At 40.4% G+C, this 20,931-nt stretch overlaps 1 long non-coding RNA gene across 1 annotated transcript in view; it reads left to right on the top strand.

Annotated features, from left to right (window-relative positions):
- The window catches only part of LOC142455217 (uncharacterized), a 32,741-nt gene extending 17,273 nt beyond the window's left edge, over positions 1-15,468 (top strand). Inside the window, exon 4 of the long non-coding RNA XR_012785756.1 lies at positions 11,898-15,468. This is a non-coding gene — a long non-coding RNA (uncharacterized LOC142455217). The remainder of the gene's footprint in view (positions 1-11,897) is intronic.
- Positions 15,469-20,931: the final 5,463 nt, after the last annotated feature.

Here is a 20,931-nt window from a genome sequence, read left to right as displayed (position 1 = left end):
TTGAAACCAGATGCAGAATGTTTAAAGTTCTATAATAAACAACCCAATTTTAATAATTGGCAGAGGAGCTGAACACCGCTTAAAAAAATAAAGAATACATGTGGATGGTCAATAAACCCATGTAAAGTGCTCAACACCACCGGAGATCAGGTAAATGCAAAATTAAACACAATGTCTTTGTTGTTGTTGTTGTTAGGTGCTGTCAACTTGGCTCCAATTCATGGCAGCCTTATGCATAACAACACAAGGGGTCCCGAACTCCTGCACCAACCACACAATCAACACTATGTGTGAGCTCATTGTTACAGCCCTTCCCAACCCATCACATGGAAGGGCTTCCTCTTCATCCCCAACCCTCTACTTTGCCAACGTTGTCTTTTTCTGGGAGTCACTTCCTTCTGTCAACCCATCCAGAGCGCATAAAGCAACGTCTTACCATCCTCACTGCGAAGGAGCATTCTGGCTGGACGTCTTTCGACAGTTGTTTCATGCTTCATGCCTTCCATGGTATATCCAATGGTCTTCACCAACATCATAATTCAAAAGTGACCATTCTTTTCTCATGTTCCTTTTTCACTGTCCAGCTTTAATGTGCATGTATCTAGAATGGCCAAAATCCAAGAGACTGACTCATCATGGAGAAAATAGGGAACAATTAAAATGTTCATGCTTGGCTCGTGAGAAGTTACCCTATGATACAGAAGTTCATTTCTTGGAAAAATAAAAGCCTCTATTTACACATGTGTGCATGTGTGAAATTCTAAATGATTCATGTAGAAGATTTATCCTTCAATAACCCCGTTATACAGCCTAAAAGTCTGTTATCATGAGAATGAATTAACAAACTAAATGGTATGCCCATACAAAGGAATATTGTGGAGCTATGGTAGGAAAAGAAGTACTGAAGACACAACAAATGGAGGAATGTCAGAGTTAGAACTATGTTTACTCATGTATAAACTGAGTTTTTTTCAGCACATTTTTAATGCCGTTTTTGTGGTAAAACTAGGTGCCTCGGCTGATATTTGGGTCAGCTTATATTGAGTATATACAGTATTTGGAAAGCACTGTGAACACGGTTGGACGGCTATGGTTCCATATCACCTGCAATTCCAAGGGAGAAAGACCAGGCTGTCTATCCTGGTAAGGATTCCCAGTCTAGGAAATGCTATCTAGAGTCACCATTAGAATCAAGTTGACAGTAATAGGTTTGGTCTTTAGTTACTTTGAATGAAAGAAGTTGGCCTGATGAGAACATATTATATGGCTGTATTTATATGAAATTCCAATCTAAATTAAGCCCTCATAAGATAAATTTTAAGTCTGTGTTGTTGAAAGGATTGAGAGTGGAGGGACAAGAAAAGGGTTTTGAGGGTGTCAGCAATGTCCCATCAGCTGTGTGGCTCACATGAATATATATATTTGTAAGTTTGGACACTTAAGGCTTATGTATTTAATCATGAGGTTTACCTAAAATTAGGGGTAAAAACAACAGTAGGGGACATGAGTGTCTAGGAGGTATAGGGAAAGCAGGAATCACAGGATGCAGAGATTTATTGAAGCCAGATGATGGGTCATGGAGAGTCACTAAACTCTTCAGTTTATATACATTGGAAATATGTTATAAGAAAATGGTTAAAAAGCAAATAAGTTCTTGTGAGAGCTAATGGAGAGGTGGCTTTTATAAGAGGAATGGGAACGAGGCCAGGGCCATCACAAGGCCTGAATGTGCTGCGTGGAGGGGGAGGAGGGGTAGAGCAATGGGAGTGGCTCTTGGAAAGAGCTTTCCAGAAGGGAAGGCACTGGAGAGCCGCACTTCCTGGACGACAAGGACTAGCGCTTTAGGAGATGCCCAGCATAGGCACGGGCAGGTAGGTAACACCACAGGGCTTTTAGAGAAAATGACAGGACAGCATAGGATTGCTAATGATTTGAACTCTTCGGAGCTAACCTTTTTATCTCAGAAATCCATGCAAGCAGGGCAGAGGACGTGAAGTCAAGAATTCTGCCACCGTGTCCTTGGATGACCTCAAGCAAGTTACAACCCTTGTCTGGACTTCAGTTTTGTTTGTTTGTCTTTAATCTATGAAGTGAGAGGATTCAACAACATTGCACCGAAGGACTCTTCAGTGCCTCAATAGTTCTAAAGTCACAAGATAATTTGTGACAAAGCAAGGCATTGAACTCAAAGCTGGAGAGCATCTAATTTCTAGAACTTTCTCGGTCATAGTCCATGGATTTGAAGTTGCACATTCTTATTTACCATGGAGCATCATGAAGTGGAAGCTTCAGTCATGACTGATGGCCTCAAACAACCAGGCTGCCTCAATGTCAGAGTTGTGCTTATTTTCTTCCCATTCAATCAAGGACAAACTAAATGATCAGAAAAGTTAAGCAACTTGCTCAAGGGTTTTTAATTGTGAAAAAAGGTTTAGAATGCAGATCTGGTTCCAAATTCTCTTCAAATGAAGAGTGAACTCAGTCAACTAAAATGAGAGAAAGCAGGTTTCTACTCCCTTAAAGAATGACAATCTTGGAAACTCACAGGGGCCTTTCTGCCCTTACCCATAGGGTTGCTATGGTGACTGTGACTTTGGTTTTGAGTTGGGCTGGAGACCAAAAGATTCATGCCTATCATCAAATCTCTTCCCTATTAAAATAGAAACTCTGTGAAATCAGAAGTTTTTCTTGTGTGCCACCATAATTCAAGTGTATGGCACTGAATCTAGGACCTAGTGGATGCCCAAAAAGTAGTCAATGGAATAATTAATTAAATATCTCTCTCAGCTATCTGTCAGACAGAAACAGTATTAGCTTTTGTTTGCATCGTTCTTAGAAGGAAAATCAGTTGCAATGGGATATAGCCAGATTTCCGCTTGGATGGAAAAAGGCTTTAGAGACCCAGATGGAACAGACCCTAAAGAGTTTCCCATCACCATGGGGGCTTGAGGATGGAAATGGAGATGAAGGTAATCGCCAAATCCATCCTTTGTATAGCAAGATTCCAACGCGATCTCTACTCCTGTGGCCACTGTAAGTGAGCGGTGGGGACTACCTGAAGACCTCCGTTGAGCAACTGATCAGAGAAGTTACTTACTGACACCTGCCATGAACACCTGGATGTTTTTTAGCCTTCCTTCCAAGACTCAGTGTCTGGGAAGCTATGACCTGGCGAATTTTCTCAAAACCAGAAATGCTGGGTAAATTTTAACTTCAGCTCTCTTATGTAAAGTAAATTAATGGAAACTGAATTCGCCGAAGCTCATTTCTCCATGTGGCCAGACCATCGTCTGCTCTCTTACTTTAAAGTCATGTTCCTAACATAATTGGAGCTTTTTTTTCTTTTTGAAATATATTGTCATTCTATTGTGCTTAAATCTAAAGTGTGGGTTTTTTTCTTCAAGAGAGCTTCATTTATTTTTTTATCTTGGGGCTTAGATACTGTAAATATAATATCTAAACCGACCAGGGCAACCTTGATGTCAGATTCACCATGCTTAGAGGCATCTGCTGGAAGAGAACTCTGAATAAATCTGTCTAAAGAGTAATGACGAATTACATTACTTCATAGCAATGTTAACCTTTGGAGGCAAAAGTCCAGACAGGTTGAGGAATTGAAAATGAGGACAGAAGGGGGACAATCCCATTAGCTCCAATCAAAAGGAAAGGCCAAGAGGGGACGGAAATCTATAGCTTCTACAAAGAGGGCAGAGAATACACCACTCCCACTTGGAAGAGGAAAGATGAAATACTTGCCATTGTTTCCCATTCTTTTACCAAAGAAGCTTATTAATTTATGCTTAAGGCTGGATCTGTCTCACCTAACTCAGTTTTAAAAATGAAAAGTAGACTCACTCATTTAAAATGAGGGAAAAGTCAATCTATGCAAAGCTTCCATTTTCTTGAACCTATATTTTCTGCATTTATTTTGATAGGAATTTTAAACCTGGGAATCCAAGGCCCCTGTTTTTCATAGGCATGAGAGTCACTAGGAAATTAATTGTTTTAAAAATAAGGAATGAATGGATGGATAGATAAGGAGATACAATGGTACTATAGGTTAGGCATTGGGCTATTCACCACAAGGTGGGTAACTTTACTGCCAACCACCCCTAGAGAAAAAGATGAGGCAGTCTGCTCCCATAAATATTTACAGTCTAAGAAACCAAAAATAGAGTCTATGTGCAAACAATGACTAGCTATCTAAGATTGTCAAAGAGGGTCTCCAGCTACACTTTAAGAGCTATTAATAAATTCGAGATAATGATCTCTGTTTTTAATATCTTTTCTTGATTCAGATATTAACCGAATGCCAAACGATGCGCCAAGCACTGTCCTCAATGTTATTAAATGCTCCCCATTGAGCCATGCGGTGAGGGGAATGAAGCTGGCTGCCTCTCGCCTTCGTTTTCTTCCCTCACTCCCTTCTGGAAAACAGAGACGCACAGAGTTCAAGTAGTAATAATCTCTATCACGTATGCAATCTTTTAACCCTTTGGTTGCTTTTACATTTACTTTACTTTTTACAGCAACCTAAGAGGAAAAGTGTATTTCCTTCCCATTTAATCAAAGACAAATGAAATGATTAGAAAAGTTAGGTAATTTGTTCAAGGATATTTGACTAGTTATGAGCTACGGGTTTAAATATAGCTCTAATTCCAAATCCTGTTCTTTTGTCCCTATTTGATTAGCCCTTGTACAGCACTTGTACAAGCCTCTTTTTATGTTCCTATCAGTTACATGTAGCTTTGATGGAGCATTCTGTCTGTATTTCCTCTAAGACAGATTGTTTATTCTTCTGGCAATCCTCAAAACCAAAGCAAACCCACTACTGCTGAGCCAATTGTAACTGACAGTGACCCTATGATTTTCTGAGACTGTAAACCTATACTGGAGTAAATGACCTCATCCTTCTCCTGAGGAACTGCTGGTGGGTTTGAACCACAACTTTGGGGTTTACAGTCCATTGCTTACTTGACTGAGCCACCAGGGCTGCTTATTTGGCAGTCCATGTTAATTTTAATATTTTGCCAACACTATAACTGAACTACATCAATTCTACTCCAATCTTTCTTATCCATTGTTCACATGCATATAAGATTAAAAATACCATGGCCTAGGTCAGTTATGTGTTAATGCTCAAAGTGACATCTTTGCTCCTTAACACATTAAGGAGGTCTTTTGTAGTGAATTTATCCAATGCAAAGCGATATTTGATTTCCCGATTTCCACTTACAAATGACCTTTCTGCAACAAAACAGAAAGCCAATAGACTCATTCCTCTCTGATCTAAGAAGAATCTGTTCACTTAATGACTCTCCTCTAATAACGCAAACATGTACGGCAGGTGGACACCCACTAATGGAAGGAATCTATCAAGTATTTTATTGGCGGTTTCGAAAATTAGTGACATTATTATTAATATACTATTGTTACTCTACTGGTTAAAGCTTTAAACTTCACTCGGGTGGCCAAAATAGTTCTGGTAGAATAATTAAGCAATGATGCCAACAACCGAATTTCTTTCCGTAGCTGAGCTCTGAGCAACTCAAGAAATGCTATTGTTTGAGATAAGGAAGGAAAGGGTGCTGCAAAACAGCCAGTGCCGGTGTCTTTCCTGCAGCTGGAACTTAGACAGAGAAGGTTGACCTCTCACCCGCTAGGGATGGTTATCAACCAGGTCCCTTTTTGTTACCCACCGACATAAACCAACCTTGGGAGATTCAGCCAAGGGGTGGGGGGTGTTTCCTTGTAGATGAGGGCAATTTGGGCAAACTTCTGGATTGTGTTTTGGACGAGGAAGGGAGTCTTCATCATTGTGGGACTCTCCATTTCACTTTCCTTTTTTCACATCTGCCTTGGATGTCTACTTTTCTTCCTCTTTCATGCTAAATTGAAGTCCCACATTTGCACAATTTCTTATCTCTTAAATCCCACATTTGCACAAGTTCTCATCTCTGCATCCTTGGGAGCATTTCCTAGTCCCCAGGTGTCCCACAAACAATGACTGTGACTAAGTAGTTTTGGGAAGCCCAGGATATTATTGTTGTTTGGTGCCATTGAGTCCATTCCAACTCACAGCGGCCTTATGCACAACAGAATGAAGCACTGCCTGGCCCTTATCAGCCCCACCAGTATTACAATGTTTGAGGCCAAAGTTGTACCTACTGTTCAAATCCATCTCACTGAGGGCGTGCCTCTTTTTCATTGCCCTTCTACTTGACCAAGCATGATGGTCTCTCCTGAAAACAAATTACAACGTATGTGAGATGGAGTCTCACCATCCTCCAGCTTCTAAAGAGTATTCTGACTTTATTTCTTCCAAGACAGATTGGTTTGTTCTTCAAGCGTTCCAGGGTACTTTAAAAATTCTTTGCCAACATTTATTGCATTGAGTCTTCTATAGTCTCCCTTACTTATTGGGCAATTTTCACATACATAGAGGTTATTGAAAGTACTATGGTTTGGATCAAGTGCTCCTTAGTCTTCAAAGTGATATCCTTGCTCTGCGACTCTCTAACAAGGTCTTGTGCAGCAGATTTGCCCAGCGCAATGCAATTCACTCTGACTCCTGCTTCCATGAGTATTGATTATGGGTCCAAGCAAGATGAAAACCTTGACAACGTCAATCTTTTCTCCATTTATCATGATGCCAACCATTGGTCAAATTGTGGTTTTCTTTACTTTGAGTTTAATCCAGACCGAAGGCGACAGCCCTTGATCTTCATCAGCAAGTCCTCCTAGTCCTCCTTACTTTCAACAAGCAAGGTTGTGTCATTTGCATATTGCAGGTTGCTAACAAACCTTACTCCAGTCCTGATACCATGATTTCATCACATAGTCTAGCTTCTCAGATTATTTGGTCTACATACAGATTGAATAAGTATAGCGCGCCCTGATGCACGTCCCTCCTGATTTTAAGTCACACAACATTCCCTTGTACTCAGGACTGTCTTGTACGTGGACACATTCCACATGAGCACAAGGAAGTGCTGGAATTCCCATTCTTCTCAATGTGACCTACAGATTGAGCTGGTACACACAGTCAAATGCAAGTTCATAGTCAATAAAACACAAGCAAATGTCTTTCTGGATTCTCTGCTTTTAGCCAAGATTCATCTGGTGTCAGCATTGATAGTCATTGTGAAAAGTCCTCTTCTAAATTCAGCTTGAGTTTCTGGCGGCCATTGTTGAGTGGTCTTAAGTACAATTTTATTTGCAAGTGATATTAATGATATTGTCTCGTAACCTCTACATTCTGATAGGCCACCTTTCTTTGGGATGGACACAAATATGGATCTTTCCCAGTAATTTGACCAGGTGACTGTTGTCAAAATTTTTGGTGTAGATGAATGAATACTTACAGTGCATCAACGGATTGGTGATACATTTTGATTGGAATAATGCCAATATTTGGATACTTGTTTTTGTCTAATTCAACTTGGTCTTCTTCCTTAAGTAGCACATATTACCTCTCCAAAAAGATTCATTTAGACCATTTCTTTTGGGACAGTAATTCTATGTGTTCCTTCCATTGCCTTCCAATGCTGTCAGTTTATTTTGTCATTCAATATTTTGCCCCCAAAGTCTATCAATATTTCAATGGGAGACTTTTTTTCTATTATTTCAGCTTGAGATATTCTGATATGATCCTTTTTTGTCTTTTCAATTCCAAGTCTTGGCACCTTTCATTACAATACTTTGCTTTGTCTTTTTGAACTATTCTTGACAATTTTCTACTCAAGAGTAAGTTTCAGAATCTCTTCTGACATTTCCTTTAATCTTTTCTTTAGTTTTAATTTTTTTGTATTTAAAATTACTGTGGTAGTTATATAATATGGTGTCAATTTGGGATTGAAAGGATTAAGAGTGAAGGGGTGTCTAGTATGTCAATCGGGTGATAGCTAATGAGGCCTCTGTGAGGGCATGGCCTTCTCTTGAGGATTCGGAGAACTCCTGTATTTCTTCCCTGGAGGTGGGAGATACTCTCTCTCTCTGCTGACTCCCTTGGAGATGTGCTACTGACAAGGCTCAGTCCCTGCGAGACATTTCTGAGGAGAAGCCACATGAAGCTACCCTAAGGTAGTCAGAGTTTCGGAGCTGAAGGAACCACGTGGAGACCCCTGCCAGCATTGAGATGCTTACAACATCACTGGATCCACAAGACTTCCAACCCACTGGCCTGTGATCTTCCTACATTCAGTGTCATTGTATATGTTTCGTGAGTCTAAAGAGGACATTAGAGATTGGTATTGGGCATATAGGCTAATATCAGACTTATGGATTTGATCTGGACTGGGCTAGGATGCTTTCTTAATATTCAATTACTCTTGTATATAAATCTTTTTCTTACACAGATATGAGTGTCTCTGAATTTGTTTCTCCAGTCAACCCAGACTAACACAATTACCTTTTACTTTCATCATATATAAAATTCATCAGGTCTTCTACCATTAGTGTTTACTGAGTCAAATCTATTTTTAAGATGTTCTCAGAATTCAGCTTGGATATTCTCAAGGTCATATTTTGACTCTTGTGTACTTGTTTTAATAGTCAACTTCAAACTGAATTTATTATATGAGCAATTGATAGTTTGTTACAAAGTCAGTCGCTGGCCTCACTTGACTGTCAGTGCTGAGTTTCTCAATTTTCTCTTCTCATAGATTTAGTCAATCTGATTCATTTAGAGTCTGTCTGTTGAAGTTCATGTGCACAGTTGCTGTTTATACTGTTGAAAAAGGCTTTTAGAATGAAGAAGTTGTTGTTCTTACAAACTCTATCATGTGATCTCCAGTTTCATTTCTATTACTAAGGCCATATTTTACAACTATTGGCCTGTTATCTTTGTTTATAATTTTTACATTCCAATAATCAATAATTATCAGTGATCTTGATTACATGTATGATTAACTTCAGACTGAACAAATTGGTAGATTCTCCAGTTTCTCCATCACTAGTGTTAATGGTTGGTGCATAAATTTGAATAATATTTGTATTAACTGGACTTCTTTGTTGGCATATAGTTACTATCCTAACACATCTAGGATTGTACTTCAAGTAGATCTTGACATGTTCTTTTTGGCCAACTCAAAACATGGCATCAAGTCATCCTAGTGGCTTTGTAAAGCAAATATTTAGGGACTTGAATGGATGACTTTTGTTTTCTGGGACTTGCTTGTCTTTTCTACAGCTTGATTCACATAGTTGCTGTAGGACCCCCACATTCATGCACTATGACATCACCTGGAACCCTATAGCCCGATGTCCTTTTTAAAAGGTGGTGGATAGTTAAATCTTGACCAACGAGGCCATTCTAATGAGGGCTTCTAGGTTTGGGAAAATGTTGCATCAGCCTGCCTTACAGAGCTCAAGTCCTAAGCTATAGTACCATGGAACTGTTGAAGGCCATGGCTTTGCCTGTGGACATCCTGAACGCTCAGTAAAAGAGAAGGCTGACATTGTGCACAAAAAGAAGCAGAGATGTGGTAGCATCCTGTCAACTTTCCCAAGTCCCACCCATATTGACCTGGACCCAATTTTCATAACTTGGAGATATGAAGCAGACATGATCCTTCCAATAAATTCCATCTTTTCTTAATTTGGTTGGAGATGGCATTTTGTTGCCAAGAATGAAAACTAATATGCATCCGTTACTTTTGACAGCTCTTTGCTATATTGTTGCTTGAAAATAAGGACCACCATGGTAGAGAGAGTTTAAACTATAATAAAGCACCCTGGGTTTTAACATTGTTGATTTATTAAATGTTTATCTGTGTGATAATGCAGTGTAATGGATAGTTCTTGGACTTTGGAATCAGACTTGAGTTTGAGTCTCAATTTTATTTTTAAAGAAAAAATGTGACTCTAGACAAGTTGCTTCACTACTCTGAGCTTGTTACCCTTACACATTCCATGTACACTTTGCACCGAATGTAAAAAACAAACGAGTAAAAAGAAAAACTCACTTCCATCGAGTCAATACTGACTCATAGTGATCCCCTGTGGGTTTCTAAGACTAAAACTGTGTATGAGAGTAGAATTTCTATCCTTTCTCCCTTGGAGTTACTGGTGGTTTCAAACTGCTGACCATTCAGATTGTAGTCAAGCAAGTGACCACTACACCACTGGGACGCCGTCCCTGAATCTTAGATAGTATAAATTATATCATGTATCATGACTTCATATACCAGAAAGAAAAAGAAAACTGCCGGTAATTAATCTACGATGTGCCATTGGTTATATGAGTCATTCTGATTTCAGAGATGATCAACTGGGAAAAGGTGTATGGCATGGAATTGAGGAAACATTTATTAGACACAGGTGATCTAGGCACTGAAACGTAGGAGTGAATGACTGGCACTGCCCTTCAAGGTGCTTAGAATATTACAATTAATTCAAAAGGACTCGAGTAACCTTAGACAGTGAGGTCTTGGCTTGAAAAGAGGGCTAGTACAAGCAGAAAAGCAGGAGAGAAATACTGTACTTTAATCCCCTTATACGCTGTTAGAGTCTATAGCATTATATTTTCATGCTCGGCATACAATCCAAAACAAATTGTCTGCTTACAATTAAAATCCTGCTGAGTTTCCAAGACTCCAGCCCCGAGGGAGCTATTTGAACACCATGTCTTATCCACAATGACGCAATTCCACTTTTGAGGGACAATTAAGGGGTTTCCTTGTAAATCAGGCCAAGCTCTCTCCAAAATATATGAAGAAACTGGCTGGAAAAGAAAATGTTTGTTTTCACACTGCTATTTAAGAAAAACCATTTCTATCAAAAACTTGAAACTTCTAATTTGGAAGACCTATACTTTATAAGGAGCCTTGATGTCACAGTGGTTAAAAGCATTTGGCTGCTAACCAAAAGGCTGGAAGTTCAAGTCCACCCACTGGTTCATGAGAAAAAGATGAGAAGCTGGCTTCCATAAAGATTTACAGCCATGAAAACCCTATAAGGCAGTTCTTTTGGGTACTGTAGGGTCACTGTGAGTGAGTCAGAATCTGCTCGGTGGTAGCAGGTTTAGGGTTGGGGGTGGGGGTGGCATACTTCATAGTCTTTTACAGTCTTTTAGTAGAACAGAAAAAAGAAGTCTCTTTGGCCACTTGATGTAGCAGTAACCCACTGACCTCGTTAAGCAGCCATTTACTGGTCTATTAAATCCAATCTGAACTGTGATATTTTGTGGTAAAAATTTTCCCCCCAAGTAAATTGCTCAACATAGACTTCTCATGACATCATCCCCCAAAGACAAGTGTGTGTGCATCTTCCTGATCTTCCTGAACAGTTTTGCCTAAAGAGAATATATATTTTTAATTATTTGGTAGAAAGACTTGAAAATGACTTTAGGGTCCCTGTCTGGAGCCCTGGTGGCATGGTGCTTACATATTGGGCTGCTAATCACAGGTCAGAAGTTGGAAACCCCCAGCCTGTCCATGGGAGAAACACAATACTTTCAACTCCTGTGAAGAGTTACAGTCTCAGAAACACAGTGGGACAGTTCTACTCTATCCAATAGAGTCCCTAGGAATAAGGGTTGACTTGTTGGAAGTGTGTCCTTTAATAAGGATTCATTCAGGTGGCTTAAATATATAAGCAATAATGAAGGAACTACTTAGGATGTGGGCCAATTCAGGAAGCAAACACGGTTTTTGAAAATAGTAACCATGGGCTGTAATTATCTTCCCTGGGGTCAAAAGACCAACGGAAACAAGTAACATATTAGAGTTCTGGAAGAGGTGGGACACAGAGAGGGTGCTTCTCCCCAGGGGCAGTCTCATATTAAGTAAACGCTGTTGAGGGGGTAGGGAGGTGAGGGTAGGGGTGAAGAGGGAGGCTCCGTAGCGAAGAAGCAGCATGGAAAAAATGCCCCAACTTCTCTCTCTGCTTTCTTCTAGACTCACTGCTCATGATGCCCGTTGACTGAGCCCAACTGGAATCGCATTCTTGCTGAGACACAGAATGAGTATAGGGAAGGCCAAGACAAAAACCGAACTCACGGCCATCGAGCCGAGGACGACTCAAAGCGACCATGGAGGACAGCATGGAACTGCCCCTGTGAGTTTCGGAGACTTAACTCTACAGGAGTGGGAAGCTCAGTTTTTCTCCTGTGGAGTGGCTGGTGGTTTCCAACTGCTGACCTTGCGGTTTGCAGTCTAGCGTGTAACTACTGTGCCACGAAGCCTCCTGCTAGGGAAGACAGGAAAGGGAAACTAACCAGTGAATCTGGCATTTACAATCCTGACTTAAATATTTCCAAGATCGTAAATGCACACACACAGGCTCATATAATTGATTTAATTAGCGGATACATATTGAGTTCCTACATGTCAATGTTTATGGTGTAAGCTGCTTTCCAGCCAGCTCCTGAATCATGGAACCCCTGGACAGTGAAAAAAAAGAAAACACTGCCCAGTTGTGCACCAGCCTCAGAAGTGGCTGCACATCCACCACTGTGCTCCATAGAGCTTTCAGTGGCTTATTTTTGGAAGTATATCACCAGATCCTTCCTCCTAGTTTGTCTTAGCCTAGGAACTTTGATGGCATCTCCGCAGCATCATAAACTCCTTGCTATTGAATGGACTGCTGCATACAGAAATCCATTATAGTGATATTTGTAGGATATATCTGTCATATAGTGATCCTACAGGACAGAGTAGAGCTGCCCATAGGATTGCCAAGGTTGTAGATCTTTATAGAATAGGATTACCACATATTTCTCCTGCAGAGCAATTGCTGGGTTCAAACTGCCAACCTTTTGGTTACCTGCTGAGTGTTGACCACTGTGCCACGAGGGATACATGTTCGACATCATACCAATACCCACTCCTCCCCTTATTCACGGTGGTGACTGTGATGAGGTGTACTGGCTGGAACTTTAACCTGAGCCTCCTACATGAAATATGCCTCCTACAGCAATATTGCCTCCTACAGCAATATCCTCATTCCTTATTGAGTACCCACATGTAAACAATCGAGATGAGCGTGCTAAAGACAAGGCACTGTATTTGAAAGTGGAAAGGTGAACAGCACACATAGCATTTTACCCCTCGTAGACTTCTAGTCTAGTGAGAGAGAGAAATAAAGTAAATAATCTGTGAGTGCTTATTCTGTGGATTCTGAGGCAGACAGGTCTGAGGTCTACTAGAATACAATGAGTGGAGGAAATGGCTGATTAGAAATAATGGTTCATAATAGAGAGGTCTGAGGGGCCAGCCCCAATCCCAGCTACGTGGACAGGCTCCCCTCCCTGCAGAAGAATTCACTTCAGAGGACAGCACTGAAGCTACAGCTCAGGGAGAGGGACATGTCTGATGAGAGCACACGGGAGCAAATGAAGGGGGAGGGAGAGAGAGGGAAACACATCCTGGGCCGCCAGGGACAATATTCCCACTCAGAGCAGCCAAAACTCAGAAAGGACCATAGGGCTGGCTCCATTATGAGACATGACATAATAGCATAATAGTGGTTCAAACCCACTAGCTGCTCCTCAGGAGGTTGATGAAGGTTATCTTGCCCGACACAGCCTCAGAAACCCTATTTAGAATTGACGTGATGACAGTGGGTTTGATTTTAGTAGGGTAGCTATAGGTCCCTGAACATAAATTATTGCATTTGACACTGAAGTTTGGTGGATTAAGCCCCCTTGGTTGTGCCATGAACAAAATGTCTGATGAGCTGCTTCCTTAAATATCTGATTCTACTGTAAACAAAACCCCACCCCTAAAACCACATGAAACAGTTCTGCTCTCTCTGCTGTGCTTGGGAGCTGCAGACTAAGAACAGACTTGCAGGAACCCAACAACCACCACCACGAGCCACACAGAGCACAGCCTCCACGACCCAAACACCAGGAGACTAGACAGGGCCTGACTATCACTGCTGACCACTCAGGAGAGGATCACAGTAGAGGATACTGGGTAGAGAGGGAGGCAAATGCGGAAGAGAACTCAAAATTGTAAAAAAAAAAAAAAATGACGCGGCTTAGCCGTCCGAAAGCATCTAGTGGAACCTCTGAGATTGTAGTACTGAGACACCCTTTAAGCCTGTAACAGTACTCACCCCCCCAGGGGCCAACTTTGAGTCAACACAATATCGTTTGTCCCAATTTTCTCATTGATGACACATTATAATTCTGGGGGTTACTTTTAGGTGTCTAATCCATCTTGAATTCATTTTTGTGCATTGGGCAAAATATGATCCTGGTCTGAAAAGCTGGCCTACACTTTTATCATTTCCCTCTTTCAGCCATATTTCAAATTCTTCACCATTGGCTAAATTAATGACAATGGGCTCAAGCATAGGAACAATTGTGAGGATGGCACAGACCCAAGCAGACTTTCTTTCTGTCGTGCATTAGGCGGCTATGGTCACAACTGACTCAATGACACCACCAACAGTCGAATTGCCTTACACACAGGAAGATCATTGATAATCTTCTCTATCACAAAATGATATTGACATCTCTAGAGTGATTCAGAGACATAAATAAATCATGGACATAGGAATGAATGTTGGGCTCCCACCGAATGCTAGCCCCACTCTAAGAACAGTAGTTCTTATGGCCTGTCCATAAGAATCCACAAGGATGTCAAGGAGTCCATGTAGAACAAGAATGTCTGGAGACCGATTGTGGTAGCAATTGTACCAGTCTACTTGATGGGGCTGAATTGTGGAATGTTGCAATATCGGTATGAACTCCCACCTTAAAACAAAAATGCCCAATGGTGCCCAACTATGAGAAAGAATGTCGCTGGAGTCTTAGAGGCTTATCTTAAAACAAGCAGTTAACTAAGTGTGGCGTAAACTAAGTCCACATAGAAGAAGCACACCAGCCCGTGTGATCTAAGGGTTGTTAATTTTAGAAATCCAAATCTGAATGAAGGATCAGAATCAGAGCTGAAATTATAAACATTCTGTTGGAGAAGGTGATGGATGACAGGGGATGCCCCAAATTCATTTGCACGGTCCACACATGGCTTAGCCTTCCAGTGGCTCCCTCCGAGCACAGTGCAGGGGTGTGAGAGCCTAATCAGCTTGGAAACCCAATTATGGCAGAGGTAGTCAGATTAAAATATAACCCCTTATCATTTGATCTCTCTTTGGACCCCTTTTTTAGTTGTTTCAGTTATCAGTGCTTTCTATTTTCTTTTTGACTGAGATGTTTCCTGTCGTTGTTACTTTGTTTGTTGTTGTTGAGGATTTTTATTTGCTTCCTGTGTTGTGTGATTTTCTGTATATGATATCCATATACAGATAGGTAAATCTATAGCAACAGAAACTGGATTAATTTAGCTGCCTGGCAGGGGAGGTTTGGAGGAAATGAGCTCTAACAACAATGAGTAAAAGAAGAAAATGTCTGATTACTTGTTATGATTGCATACGTTTTTAAAATATGATTAAATGGTTCAATTATATGTGGAATATATGCCAATAAAACTAATGTCTTTAAACTTGATTATCTGACCTGTAAACTCCCACCTAATTTATAATAAAAATATGTTTAAAAAATAAAAACAATTGCCTATAAGTAAATAGGAGCACGGGTAGCTTAGTGAGTTGCCGTTTGGCCTGCTAACCACAAGGCCACCAGCTTGGAACCACCAGCCACTCATCAGGAGAAGGATCAGGCTTTCTACTCCCATGAAGATTCCCCGCATTGGAAACTCACAGGTGTTGTTCTACTTGGTTGTGTGGGGTGTCATGAGTCAGAACCGACTGGTCATACTAAAATAAAGTGAATAATAACATCAGGGAGGAATATCCTCCTCAAGGCAGTCAACCATACAAAACCAATAGGTGAGCATTTGTCTGGAAACCAAGTTCAGAAATCAGCAATGGACTGCAAAGGTGGAGGAAGAATGCTATTCAGTGGAGGGGATTATAATCCATTTAATGTAACAAAATGCGAACTTTCACTCAAATTACAGCAAAAAACATTGTGACCCATCCCCCCTCAAGTATGTGTTGAAATTCTAAATCCTATGTTTGTGGATATAATCCTATTTGGAAATAGGGATTTCTTTATTGTTAATTATAGCACACTCAAGTGGGGTGGGTTCCAAGCCTAATTACTTCCGAGTTATATAAAGGGCATTGGCACAAGGGCATACATAGTGGAGAAGCGGGTGGGTGAGAGAATGATCTGTGATTTAAGATGGGCCAAGGAGCCCTGGGACTCCAGGGTTCCCAGGGATGGATGCTCCAGAATATTGAGGAAATAAATTTCTCTTCTTCAAAGCTTATGATATTTCTTTAATATCAACCTTCAAAACAAACGAAAAATCCCTCCAACTTCTGCCATCGAATTTTGAGATTGGGCATAAATGTTACATTACCATCTTTCACTTCTTTTTTCCTTATCAGTAAAATTGGGCAAATAAGTTAAAAGCTTCGTGTAAATGTGAATACAAAAGGCCCTCTTGTGTGACTGATTTTTATTAAGTTTAATGTTTATGAAGTTTATCCATTTTGCTTGTGTATTAGTGGTCTGTTCTTTTTTACTACTGGGTTCTAAATCATTGAACAAATCTCTCCGTTTATTCATCTACCTGTTGATAGGCACGCGTGCTGTTTTCAATTTTGAGCTATTACTAGTAGTACACTTGCTTGTATTGGTCTCTGATGGACATATACTTTCCTATCTCCTTAGTACTTCTCACTGCCATTGAATCCATTCCAACTCATACTGGCTCTATAGGACAGCGAAGAATGGCCTAAGTGAGTCTCCAAGACTATCATTCCTGACTGGATTAGAAAGTGTCCTCTTTCTCCCACAGAGCACCTGGTCGTTGCAGATTGCTGATTTTGCAGTTTAATGTGGAACTCACTTTACTAGGGGATATAAATTGTTCATCGTATTTTTAATTGAGACTGCAAAATAATTTTCCAAAGTACTCTGACCGATTTCCTGTGGCAAAAATAACATATAAGAATTTTTTTAAAAATCATCCCAGTAGCCTCATACTCTTGATAACATTTGCTATTGTCTTGTTAATTTTTGCCATTCTGGCAGGTCCATAACAGTACCTCATCATGATGGTGTCTTGTGTATCTATGATAACTAATGAAATTGAGCCCAGTTTCTGGCATGTGACTATTTTTATGTTGTCTTTTGTGTAGTGTGTATTAAAGTCCTTTTGCCCTTTTAAAAGCTAAGTTGTTTGTTTTTTTCCCCTAATGATTGGTGGAAGAATCTCTTTATATACTATGGTATGAGTTACCTTTTGGATGTATGTGTCACAAACAATGACTTCCAGTATGTGGTTTTCTTATTCCAATTTTAATGATATCTCTTCATAAACCAAAATGCTCAACAAAAGTAAAGCTCATTTATCTTTTTTTTTCTCCAGGGAAAGTTTCTTTTTATGCTCTATGTAATACATTTTTGCCTACATGGAAGTCAGGAAGATATTCTATATTTTCTTCCAGAAGATCGATAGTTTTAGTTGTCGCATTTAGTTTTCTTTTTTTAGATTCACTTCAAATTAATTTTTGTATGTGGTAGGTATCAAGATTATTTCTACATCGATATTCAATTTCTCCCTTGTATTTAATTTAAAAGACATTATATTGCTACTGAATTTCAGGTTTTTAATCATCAAGTGATCCTCTCTGTGTGTGTCTATTGTTGTATACAATATTGTTATCTTTGTCTATTTTTGAAAGTTTTATTGGCATTTAATTCATGTAACATACAATCTAGTGGTTTAAGTGTATTAAAGAGAGTTGTGTATTCATCACCACAAGCAATTTTAAGTCATTTTCTTCATTCATTCTTATTAGGGCCCCATTTCTCCCCTTCGTCCCATGTTGTAACCCTAGGAAATTATTCACCAAGGTGCTGTCTTTATAAATTCACCTATCTTATGTTTAATAGTTTTAAGAAACATTAAAAACTGAAACACAACAACAGAATAAGACACAGGAAAACTTCAGTCCCAAAGACAGCAGAGAGTAATAAAAACTGAAACAAATTTAAAATAGGACAATAGGACACAAGGAGAGTCAATGGTATTAAATTGTAACCCAACTACATTGACAGCAGTTCCCTTTCCATTGTACTGCCTGGGGACAAGACTATTCACAGTCTTGGCCAATGGCTGGAAGGAATTCAAGGGAGCCTTGATCCAGGTGGGCCTCTGTAAATGGAGTTGGGGCTTCCACCGTCATCCATAACCCCAACAACCGGGTGCTCAGAAGAGAAGCTCTAAGACAGCATCGTTGGTCACATGACTGCTGCTTTTCTGTTGCGCAGACTTCGCTGACATCTCACTTCCATGACGCCTTGATTGAAGACAAGCCTTTAAGGCCCCGGAGGATATTCTTTCTGATAGCTGGCCGCTACCTGATCTCTCATCACATTGTTCTGTGGCAGCCATTATCTTCAGTAATCACTTCACGAGGAGCAGGGTCATATCATAAGAATGAATTAGTTTTAGATTAGGGCTGAAGATTAAGTGTGAGCTCAAAATCCATTCATACTTCTATGGTTTGAAGATTTTCAGCATTATCCATTTTTTGAGAAACAGTATAAATAATCTCCATTGGACATTTGGTCATTCTAATAAGAACATCTATCTAGTCAATGGTATTGAATTTAAAGTAGTATTGATAAGGGAAAATATACACATACAGGAAAACTTTTTAGACTAAAAATGGATGACTGACTTGTCCAGATTAAAAATTCGAGTGACTGAACATTGTTTACAAAACCAGTCAGAGTTGAAAACAAGGCAAACTAATTCAACTGCACGGATTCGCTAAAGCAAAATTACTCCTGCTGGACTAAGACATGCCATGAAGAGCAGAGAGAGCATGGAGATAGCGACTATATGGTAGTCTTAGATTGTCAATTACGAGACAGCCTGGAGACCAAGAGGCCTGCCCGCCGCCTTGGGCTAGCAGTCAGTCATCTGCTGCTTCTCACTGGAGCGCTTCTCAGCCTTACATCCAAAGGGTTCTTTTGTGTCCTTAAACCTGCTTCGGCTGTGTTTAAGGTAAACTCTGGTCTATGGAGTGGGGCTTTCAAGTTGGTCCTTTGCATGTGGCCTATGAAGAATGCTGTGCACTCTGAATAAACAAAATCTGAAATCCATGCTTCCTGTAGCACGTGGTCTGCGTCACTAGAGGCTGAATAGGAACTAGGTGAAGGATGCATGATTTGGAAGATAGGGCAGGGAAGTTCTCCCAGTGGCAGGGGTCTATATAAGGAGTGTTAAGCGTTTTGCCCAACAGTAGATACCTACCAACAGAAATGAAATCACCTTCTCAGAGTCTGACATATCTTGCCCCTCCCCCACCCATCGCCCCAAACCATGCCCCTCCCTGCCTTGCCCTCCTCTGGTCTTGAATATCTATCGAAATTCACTGAACACCATTGTAGGCATTTCCATTGATTTGGGGTGCCCGAGGAACAATGTTATATGGCAAGAAGTATGTCATCTCTCTCCCTCTTCCAGCTAAATGAAAAGCTAACCCCAGCTGAGGTGAGGCATCCTCTGAAGAAGTTTTTTTCTTTTAATCAAATACTTTAATTGGGGGTTCTTACCTCTCTGATCACAATCCATTCATCCAGTGTGTCAAGCGCATTTGCACATAAGCTGCCATCCTAATTTTCAAAGCATTCTCTTCCCACTTGAGCTTCTGAAATCAGTTCCCCATTTCTCCCCCTTCTCTGCCCCCCTATGAACCCTTGATAATTTATAGATTATTATTTTCATATCTTACATCATCCTCTGTCACCCCTCACCCACTTTTCTGTTGTTCATCCAACCTGGAAGGGGGTTATATGTTGATCCTTGTGATCAATTCCCCCTTTCTCCCCCCCACCTTGGTTTCCTCCCCTAATCCTCCTGGCGTCTCTACTCTCATTGTTGGTCCTATCTATCTTGGATTCCCTGTGTTTTGGGCTATTATCTGTAGCAGTGTGCATGTTCTGGTCTAATCTGATTTGTAAGGTAGAATTGAGGTCATGATAGTGCGGGAAGGAAGCATTAAAGAACTAGAGGGAAGTTGTGTGTTTCACCGGTGCTATACTGCATCCTGACTGGCGCATCTCTTCCCTGTGACCCCTCTGTGAGAGGATGTCCAATTGTCTACAGAAGGGCATTGGGTCTCCACTCCACGCATCCTTTCCCCCCCCACCCCCCACCCCCACATGAATTCACATTGGGTATGCTTTTGTTCTGGGTCTTAGATGCTTGGTATCTGATCCTATTGACACCTCATGACAACACAGGTTGGTGTGCTTCTTCTGTGTGGGCTTTGTTGCTTCTCAGCTAGATGGCCGCTTGCTTATCTTCAAACCTTTAGGTCCCCAGACACTATATGAAGAAGTGCTTTTAAAGATGTACAAACAGGGAAGTATTTTACTTATACAGTATCAATACCACACTGTCTCTTTACTTCCTTATCTTTCCAATATAGTTTCTTTGGCCTTTGCTTCACATATCACACAACTTAATCATTCAATCCTATTAAGATTTGTGACACCATCATCAAAATTGATTTCATAATATTTTTTATATCCATTGTTGTTAACTTCCCATTCCCCCCACATCCTGTCATGTCGTGCACCTAGAAAATTATTAATCCAGTTACTATTGTCTCTATAGATTTATCTCTCTTGGATTTCAGATACAGAAAATCATACAAAATACCAACAGGAAGCAAACAAACAACAATCAAAATACAATAAGGACTAGAGAAAAGAGAAAAACCCTCAATCAAAAAGAACGCAGAAAAAAATAAAACCTGAAACAACTTTAAAAGAGATCACAAGGGAGATCAAATGACAAGATGTTACATTGTAACCTTACTAGGTCTGCCACAGTGTCTTTACCATGCGTGTCTGAGAGCATGGCTAGTCATGTCCCTGCACTATGTTCAGAGGGGATTCCCTGGAGTTTAGCTCATGCGTGAATTTAAATG

The sequence above is a fragment of the Tenrec ecaudatus genome, chromosome 1 (assembly GCF_050624435.1).
Source record: "Tenrec ecaudatus isolate mTenEca1 chromosome 1, mTenEca1.hap1, whole genome shotgun sequence".
Classification (NCBI taxonomy): Eukaryota; Metazoa; Chordata; class Mammalia; order Afrosoricida; family Tenrecidae; genus Tenrec; species Tenrec ecaudatus.
Note: the sequence above shows the minus strand (reverse complement) of the source record. Positions and strands in the feature narration are given on the sequence as shown.